The 9,696-nt window shown below is 38.4% G+C and overlaps 1 long non-coding RNA gene across 1 annotated transcript; it reads left to right on the top strand.

Moving 5' to 3' along the window:
* Nucleotides 1-23: 23 nt before the first annotated feature.
* LOC115419619 (uncharacterized) lies at nucleotides 24-1,726 on the top strand. The gene is made up of 3 exons (XR_003935454.1): nucleotides 24-86; nucleotides 1,512-1,603; nucleotides 1,681-1,726. It is a non-coding gene; the product is annotated as an uncharacterized LOC115419619 (long non-coding RNA).
* Nucleotides 1,727-9,696: the final 7,970 nt, after the last annotated feature.

Genomic DNA, 9,696 nt, shown 5'->3' with positions numbered 1-9,696 from the left:
GTGTTCGGGGGTCCACAGGAGATGGGGTCCACGTGTCCAGGATCCAGTCTCTGAGTCTGGACAGTCTGGGGACGTCGGACCTGCTGGTACGTCTTCACACCAGATTAGATGCTGAAAGGATTATTTATCATTTGTTGTGTCATGGTGCAAGTACAGTTTCCATCACTTGTACAACCACAAACAAACTGTTTCCCAAACATGGAAATGACATGAGCCCAGTCAGCCACATGGTGGTTCTGTTTGAATTATATTTTTATTTATACTTATTTATTTATTTATTTTTTACTTTTTGCACTTATTTAACTACATTTCTTTTTATTATCATATTGATAATATTTGTCTAGTACATATTGTACAAATTACTCTTCTAATCGTGTTTAACAGTGTTTATATGTCGGCTAAAATGTGCTCAGAGCTCTTCTTTGTGTCTGGTTCATATTAATCAGTCTCAGTGAATCCAAAGGAACTTTGTGTTGGTAAATGACAGTTGTTCAAATGGACAGGATTTCAGTTCTGTTCAACATGTTGATGCTCATATGAACTATGTTTTCAGCTCAAAAATGTCCAATATCAGCACAATTAATGCTATATTTTCATGTCACAAATGGACAAGTTCTATTTGAACTGAACTGAGCTGAAAAACAAATCTTCTCTTCTTTTGGATTCCCCAGTTTTTCTTCCCAGATTCTCTCCTCCATATCACATGTTTATTTGTACAGGTTCAATCTGGAGTATGGTGCTGATCCATCCTGCTTCTGTTCCACCAATACATACATGAAGAATGGCACACAGCACTGTTTACATCAACACTTTTACAATAAGAAGCATTTTTATACAGAAAGAACAATTCTAGATTGTTCTTTCCTCTTTAGTCTGATGCTAAACTATCCAATAAATAATAGTGCTCCTAGTTTTTGCACAGGGATCATTAGTGTAAACGCTGACATGGCTGCAGAGCATCAGTATGATGGGATCCACAACAACCATGTCACATCCGTCCACTGACACATTTAGTGTTTTGTGTCAGCTGGGATTGTTTTAGATCCACAATACCAACATTTATGAAGAAGAGCACAATTAGCAATAGGAAGTCTAGAAGTTTATTCCTAATAAAGTACTGGTACTGACCAGAGCATCATGGGTAATGTCACGTCCGTCCACCAGCAAAAGTTTTCACACACACGTGCTATTCCAAATCCAATATTTATGAAAATAGAGCTTCCACTGTCAGAGAATATCAGTAGTCTGTGCACAAATGGATTAGCATTATTTACACACACTTCTATGACTGTAGGACAACTTTTGTTTTTTTGACACAAATGGACACTCATTTGACCCCCGAAGGAAATTTTAGCTGATGTAAATATATATATTCTTTGTAGTTTTGATCGTTTATTTCTTGCTTCTTTATTATACTTAACTGGAGCAGCTGTAACACAATAATTTCCCATGGAATTAATAAAGTATTCTAATGTATTTCTGGAACCTTCTACTTTCTGTGTGACTTTCAGTTGGCGAGGAACGTTGGAAACTCTGGCTTTAATGAAATCCTGGAGGCCAACCTGCTGAGTCCATCTCTGAAACCCTCCCAACACAGTCACATGTGAGACTCACAGACCTGATTATTCATGTGCAGGTTTACGATAAAACCTGGTATTTACTGTCAGTGTGTGTGCGCAGGTTGGAGCGTAAAGACTTCATCCTGTCCAAGTATCAGAACGTTCAGTTGTGAGACGCAGCCACAGCTCCAACACGGCGCTACGACTCGGCCTGCAGGAGGCGACGAAGAGCTGTGACATCTACAGTCTGATCCAGCTGTACGCTCAGAGGGCGGAGCTTAGCCAGGCATTGCACACTCACATACAGGTACAAAAATACCTGTACATTCACATCCAAGAGTAAAATATATATACAGGAAAACACACACAATAGTAATAATACAGTAAACACACACTCAGCAGTGTGTTTCCATGCCAACAGGACAAAGGGGAGACGGCGCTCCATCTGCCGTCCTATTGGCTGACCGGACGTCTCTGCACATCCTGGACTTCCTGGCTCAGAACTGGTCAGTTAAAGTCTAATTCTGCCTGTTCTGAGTTTAACTCCTCCCACTGAATGACACTGAAAATCACTACAAAGTCTGAAACCAGCTGAGATGGAGGTGATGAGGGTCTGAACTAAGGCTGTGTAGGCAAGGATCTGGTGATACGATACAAGTCACAATACTAGGATCACCATACGATACATCATGATACTGTTAAAAAGGCAATTTTTATTGGTTTTGTTTTTTTTTTAAAACATTATTTCCTGGAAGAATTGAATCACACCATAAATCTGCACAAATACTAAACACATTTTTATTTGATCACAACAGGATCTAATGCTATATCACAAAATGTTCCTGAGTTAAAATTTAAATTCTGTTTACAGACATTACAGTTTAAGATCTTGTTCAAATGTTCATATTCTATTAGTTCACCTAACATCAGAACAGTATTTTGTGCAAACCTAACAAAGGAACTACCATCTGCCTCTCAGACAGTAAAAAGTGCTTTTAGGATGCTTCAAATAACCATTATTTAATAAAACAGTGTTAATATAATAAATAACATAAGCATAAATAAAATCAAAAAACAAAATGAACCTCCACCATATCTGCATTTGAATAAATACCTAAAAATATCCATACAGTACTTTTTGATACCGATACAGTATCATGAAATGAAATATTGCAGTATATTGCAGAACTGATATTTCTTACAGCCCTAGTCTGAACGCCCACATGGACGTGAGAGTTCACCAATGAAAGGCTCCTTCAACAGCCTGGAGGTTCAAACCAACAAACACTTTAAATGAGGCTGTACGTAGTTTTATGATGGAAAATCTTAAAACAAGTCAAAGAAAGTGAATGAGTTTGATGTTGAAATGTCAGCGTTTCTTCAACACAGGTGAGTTTAATTCTGAGGCTTATGAAGGTATAAAGTTATTATGGGATGTCTTATCTTTGCTAAGTTGCTGTTTGATGTTCAGACTAAACTGTGACAGTTCTGACTTTGTTTGTTGGATTCCAAATAGATCTGTAGTTCAGCTACTGACAACACAAACCGAACAGAAAACAGAGGAGATTAGTGGTTTTACTGTGGCTGTTTTATTCTAACAACAGAGCTAAGCTAACAGAGCTAAGCTAACAGCTACAATGTAAACTATCAGCTGATGCAGCATGTGAGGATTATAAGACAGTGTTATTTTGAACGATTGTTTAAATAAACGTCTATGACAAGGTTCAAGGTTTGAGTGTCATTTTAGTGACATTAAGGGCAAACATTCCAGTTCTTTGTTCTGGACTGAAAATCTATCAGTTTAGGGTCAAATTTTCTCAGGAATCTGAATCTGAAATCATTTATGCCAAATCTGCTTAAATTGTCTTCATCATTGACAGAACCAGTCCAAATCTAACACATTGGTGGCAGTTTCAAAAACCAATATGAAAATTTGGTTGTAAAAAAAACTTGATCTGACTTTAGGAAAATGAGCCTAAATAATCTGAACTCATTGTAGCCCATGTAGGTGGGCAGAATGGATTACATTTTGGAGGCTAGATATTGAAAATTGAGTGAATGCAAGTTATTTTTACAACGGTCTGTATTTTTTTCACAAACTAAAAACTGATGGGGGTAGGGTTAGTAAAAGTAATGATGTGACTGATCTAATATTAGAATAGACTGAATTGTTGGTAATGCTTTATTCACAACAGAAAAAGAAAGAGAATGGTGTATAATACATACAGATTTATGATCATATCAACTCTACATACAGAATTATCAGTCCAGTTCTGACCTAGAAGCCTAAAAATCCAAACAGAATAGTCCCATGACGTCTGCTGAGGAACTGGCTGATCTGACGTCACTGACTTTGGCGCTGCATCTCTGTCTGGTTCGGGGCCTGCAAGGCCTCGGACTGGAAGGCTCTGCAGAGGGTGGTGAGGACTGCGCAGAAAATAGTTGGGGCCCTGCTCTCCCCCATCCAGGACATTGGGCACAAGCGCTGCCTGTCCAGAGCCCAGCGCATCTCCTCCGACTCCTCACACCCACAACAGACTGTTCACGCTGCTGACCTCAGGCAGGTTCAGAGACAGTTTCTTCCCCGTGGCCATCAGACTGTTGAACAGCCAAAGGAAAGTGCCCGTTAGTGCAATAAATCTGAAGCACTTTATTGCACTATGCACTTTAGTTACCTCCGCCAAGGAGGTTATGTTTTTGCCAGGGTTTTTGCTTGTTTGTTGTTTGTTTGTCTGTCCGTTAGTGTGCAACATAACTCAAAAGTTATGGACAGATTTTGATGAAATTTTCAGGGTTTGTTGGAAATGGGATAAGGAAGAAATGATTAAATTTTGGTGGTGATCGGGGGTGGGGGGGGCCCACGGGGGGGGCGCAGACCAGAAAATTTCATCAAAATCTGTCCATAACTTTTTGAGTTATGTTGCACACTAACGGACAGACAAACAAGCAGACAAACAAACAAACCCGGCAAAAACATAACCTCCTTGGCGTGGGGGGACCCACGGGGGGGGCCACTGATCAGCCTTGGCGGAGGTCTGCGCTCTCCGAGTGCTTCTAGTTTTTTAGTCTTTAAATTTTTTTATCTAAATTTTTATACATATACACATGTTTACAGTATTTTAGATTATTTTTATATTTCGTGAGGTGTGTTTTTATTATTTTTATAAGTGACACTGGTGAGCTAAGCACCTGAAATTTTGTTGATAAGGTACTGATGGTGCATTATTAAATGACAATAAAGGAAGTCTGAAGTCTGAAACTGATCCTCATTCAAAAGGCAGACCATCAGCTCTGCTTCTAACGTTCAAAGGAAGCAAGTTCAACGAACATTTGCAAACAGCAACAGGGTTAATATGGGTTTGCAACTTATTTGTCACTGAAAAAGGGTCATTTTTGCTCCCACTTTTCAGCAAACATCATGCAAAAAGTCACACAAGGACAAGTCATACACATTGTTGGATGTTATATTCTGAAACTACACAATTTTTCCAATAAATTCAACATAAGACACTGCATGAAAGGTACACATTTATTCCACTATATTTTTTTCACAATAATGTCACAGTAATGATACTCACAGTTTCAACCTTGTCCTGAGTTTTAGTTTGAAGAGAACTGGAGGTCGGAGTCTGGAATATCAGTACTACAGAGAACCACTAATGTTTTCAGCGACTGTATCTGTTTCCCTTCGTTCTTATCGTCCTGGTGTGTTTAATGTTGTGTTCTGTGTGTTTCAGCTCTAACGTGGACAGCCAGACGTCTTCAGAAACACAGCGCTGCATTACAGCTGTTTGCACAACAAGATCGGACTGCGTGAAACTCCTGCTGAGAGCCAGAGCCAACACACACATCAGTAATACACAAAGACACACACTCTGGTTTTCATTCACACCCTCAGAATGTTGTGTGTTGAACTGTTTGTGTATTTATTTTCAGAGAATGAATTGGGTGAGACTGCACTGGACATGAGCCGCAGGTTGAAGCACAGCCACTGTGAGGCGCTGGTGAGTTCTGTCCCAGTTTGATGAGCTCACATCTGTTCATTGGTTTTGTCCACGTGTTGACATAGTTTTTGTAAACATATATATTTTCAATAAAGTTGGAAATAAAAAAAGTCATTTTTTTATCATTGAAATACAATGAGTGTAAGTTTTATCAGAATTGAGGTGAATCCATTAATTGAATCAGTTTGAAGTCAGTTATATTTTGATATTTCAACATCACTTATTACATTTGATGACTTTTATTTTAACAATAAATAATTTAAGCCAGTCAATAAAGTTAAAATATTAATCTAAACCAACACTGTACAGTACTGACAGAGGCTTTTTCTGATGTAAGGATACTATAAGATAATACTGATAATTGGATTTTTATTTTGTTTGGTTTCAATCACTTTTGCTCATTATTTTCTTAATTTTGTTACTTTTTAGTGATGATTATTTTGTTAATTTTCCACATTTTTTTGTTTGCTTTGTTAATATTTTTAATTTACCTGATTATTTTCTTTATTATTTTTGTTCAGTTTCAAACCTGAGGCTCATGGGTACTGTAGTATTTACTGATACGTGTGTGTGTGTGTGTGTGTGTGTGTGTGCAGCTGCAGCAGGCCCAGTCCAACCAGTTTGACCATCACGTCCATGTTGAGTACGAGTGGAGGCTTCGACACGACGACGTCTACGACAGCGATGATGACTTTGATGAAAAGGTAACCATGGCAACAGGCAGCTGATACACATCTACGGTAGTGTGTGAAGCTCCACACTTTTTCCACGTAATTGTTACAGTATGCACGCTGTGGACACTTCATCAGCAAAATAATCCCATAATGCAATGCAGTAGCGCCAACAATGGACAGTGACAAAAGGTGAACACAGCCCAGTGGTCTGTAGTCATATTACACACATACAGGTGAGTCTGACTGGTTACCATGGTTACGCACCCCCATCTGGTAAAGAAGCTTTCAGGAAGTAAAATATACACATATGTACTTTTCCTTGACTCAAAAACATTTAGGTTTCGTGTATGTTGTAAATAACATGGGGTTTTTAACTCTGGTCCCTCTAAACACTACATTACCCATGATGCTGTGTGTTCCAGAATGGTCCGGTGAAGAAGGAGCGCTCCTCCTCCTCCTCCTCTTCCTTCTCGTCCTCCTTCTCGTTCTCGTCGCGGCCCGTCATCGCTCCAAATGTGGCGGCCGGCGGTCCTGCTCAGCGTGGGCCGGAGGCTCGCCATGGCCATGGAGCTCCATGGACGGACCGCAGGCTCCGCCCCCAGCCCCCCTCCGCCGCCGCCCTCCTCCCCTGCACCCCCTTTACCCCCCAGGGTCAAAGGTCAGAGTCCAATCCAATCGTTACTTCTGTGTCTCTACCTGATCTTTATTAGAGACTGTATTTCATGAATTAACTAAATAAATCAAGGCTCCGGACGATATCACTGGTCTACAAGGAAAACGCTTCCAGAATAAAAGTAATGAAATTTTACCACATGAGAGTCACTGATGAAGAAAAGTCAAGTCAAAAATGCTGGTTGGCTGAAGTTTCCAAGATACAGCCTTGGGTCAAAATGTGAAATTCAAGAATTAACGAGAGAATGGGTTTGACTCCAAAGGAATATTTGTGTCAGAGCTGCAAGATCTACTTCAAAACACTGTGTGCACATTAGAATACATTCACTTTACAGGTTCTATTTAGTGGAAGATTTAGAAAACTATTCTATAAATGTACATAAACCAATATATATGTGGAATAACACTTCATCATATACCTTGAAAACATCAGCAAACCGGCACTTTTGTCATTTATTTTCCAATAATCTTATTAAAATACGTAACATTTAGCACATTTAATGTCTGAAGCAAATCATTTCTAAAAAAACTGTGGACCAGTGTATTTTCTCATGACACAAATCTGTTAAAACAACTGTTAACTCGCTAGCTACAGTTTGTACAACTTTATTAACAACATTAGCATTACTAAATGTAATAGCAATAACAATGTCAAACCATGAACTAAACACACAGAACTTTTACATTTCTTCATCTTTAAAACGTTAAAACCAAACTCAGTATACGTCAGTAATCTTTACCATCACAACGAAGAAACTCTGAACCACCAAGGGTTGTAAACGTTAGCATAGCCATCTGCAACATCCGGGACAGCGTGATATGATGAATTGCGTAAATATACATGTGTAAATATAGACGTCATTTTTAATTAAATTTATCTGTACGCATTATAAGCTTTCCACGTGTATGTTCACGCCATGTCAAATACGACGCGATTAGTGGTTCAGTTTAGGGTTAGGGTTAGTGGTTATGGATATGTAAACCAGAGATCTTGGCGTAAATTGACACGCGATCAATTTTCTTTTAAATTTATTTATTGAACCTTTATTTAACCAGGAAAAGGATCCCACTGAGATTAAGAACCTCTTTTTCAAGGGAGTCCTGGCCAAGAGACAGCATGAAACACAACACATAGTTACAACAAACAATAATTTACAGGACAGTTCAACTCTGTAAAAAACACCTGCAAGTCAGTGAGTTGTTCTCCAGCATTTTGAGTTTGGATTTAAAAGCATTCAGGGAGATCAGTTCAGACAGTTTCCAGTTTCCATCTAATGGCGTTGAGTAATACGCGACAGATGGAAATGCTTATGTATAACACGCCAAACGCCATAAGAACTGGTGTTACATACAACGCGATTTCATGAGCTCAGTCTGTCAGAGAACTGATGCGATGGATTTGCTCACAGCGATACGTTATCAAAGCTAAAGCTAATTAGCTGTAGGTTAGCCATGACGTTCTCATCCACAGTGAAACAGCGCAGAGGGGATGTTTCGTCTGTAGTGTCGCTGATCTACTTTGCTAACATTAGCTGCTGGAAGCTCACTGGCTAATGTTCCAAATTTTAGACTTTTTAAAGCCCACCATTGTTTTTGTTTTACAAGTAATATTTTATTTTAATGTAGTAATTTATTTCAAAGTATTGTTTTTTGTAATGTAGCACTTTCTTTTTTCTGTAGCACTTTGAGATTCAGTTGAATAAGAAGTACTTAAATGCAATTTATTAATATCAAATACAGATCAACTTTATTCCATCATCAGCAAGAAAAAATAAAACAAACCCAAATAAAAATACAATTATTTGCTTTCTTAGGTGGCAAATCTTCTGAGTCCAACTCTCCCAATCCCAGAAACTGCTGTGAATAATTTCAAATACTGAGAAATTAAAATATTTTCACAAATGTTGAATAAACCAGGTTCTGGGGAAAAAAATCAAAGACAGAGAAAAAAGATTGTCAGCAGTTACAGAACACATACAAAGTGCAGATGTCTGGAACAGTGTTTTTCTGTTTTAACCCCTGCAGCGCCCGGCGTCCCCCCTCCCCTCCTCCAGCTGCAGAAGAAGGACGATGAAGAGGGGGAGGTCTTCTTCACTTCACCAGGAAACAAGAGGTCGACTCCGCCCCCTCCCATCGCCGTCCGACACAAGAGGAGCTGCTCCGAGTCCAACAAACCGGTAATGACGGAGAACTAAACAAGCCCTCCTTTTGTGGATTTACAAACGAATTTAAAATGCTTGTCTTGTCCCAAAGAAAATTAGAAAAAAAACAAACTGCAATGAAAATAAGCCAGAACATTGCTCGTTATCTATAATTTTAATTAAAAAAGTCTTCTCTCTTGCATCTCTGCTCCTATATGTTTAATGTATTTTGAATGTATTTTTGCTCTTGTCTACATATCCACATGATTTTTCTACTTCATTTTAGTTCAATTTAAAAAAAAAAAGAAAAATGACAGAAACAAGAACGGATCATTTCATCAGTGGATAAATGATTTTTCATTTAGATTAAATGTTTTTCTTCATTATTTCATGAGGAAAATCTCAATTTTATAGAAGATGAAAAGCGATGGATGAAGGATGAAATATGATTTATTTAAGGTCCTGTAATGGATAAAGACATGTTATTCTTGTTCATCATGAAACATGAACATCAGAAGAAGTTGATTTTACCTGATGTTCAGTTCTAGTTTTGTTCAGGTCAAACTTGTTTATTGGAGTTTTTAGTTTGTTTTCCTGTTAGAACACCAGACTTTCCTTCAGTTTTAGAACAGTTCTGTGTTCTGTC

The sequence above is a fragment of the Sphaeramia orbicularis genome, chromosome 5 (genome assembly GCF_902148855.1).
Source record: "Sphaeramia orbicularis chromosome 5, fSphaOr1.1, whole genome shotgun sequence".
Lineage (NCBI taxonomy): Eukaryota > Metazoa > Chordata > Actinopteri > Kurtiformes > Apogonidae > Sphaeramia > Sphaeramia orbicularis.
The sequence above is the reverse complement of the archived record's forward strand: the minus strand, read 5'-3'. Positions and strand labels throughout refer to the sequence as shown.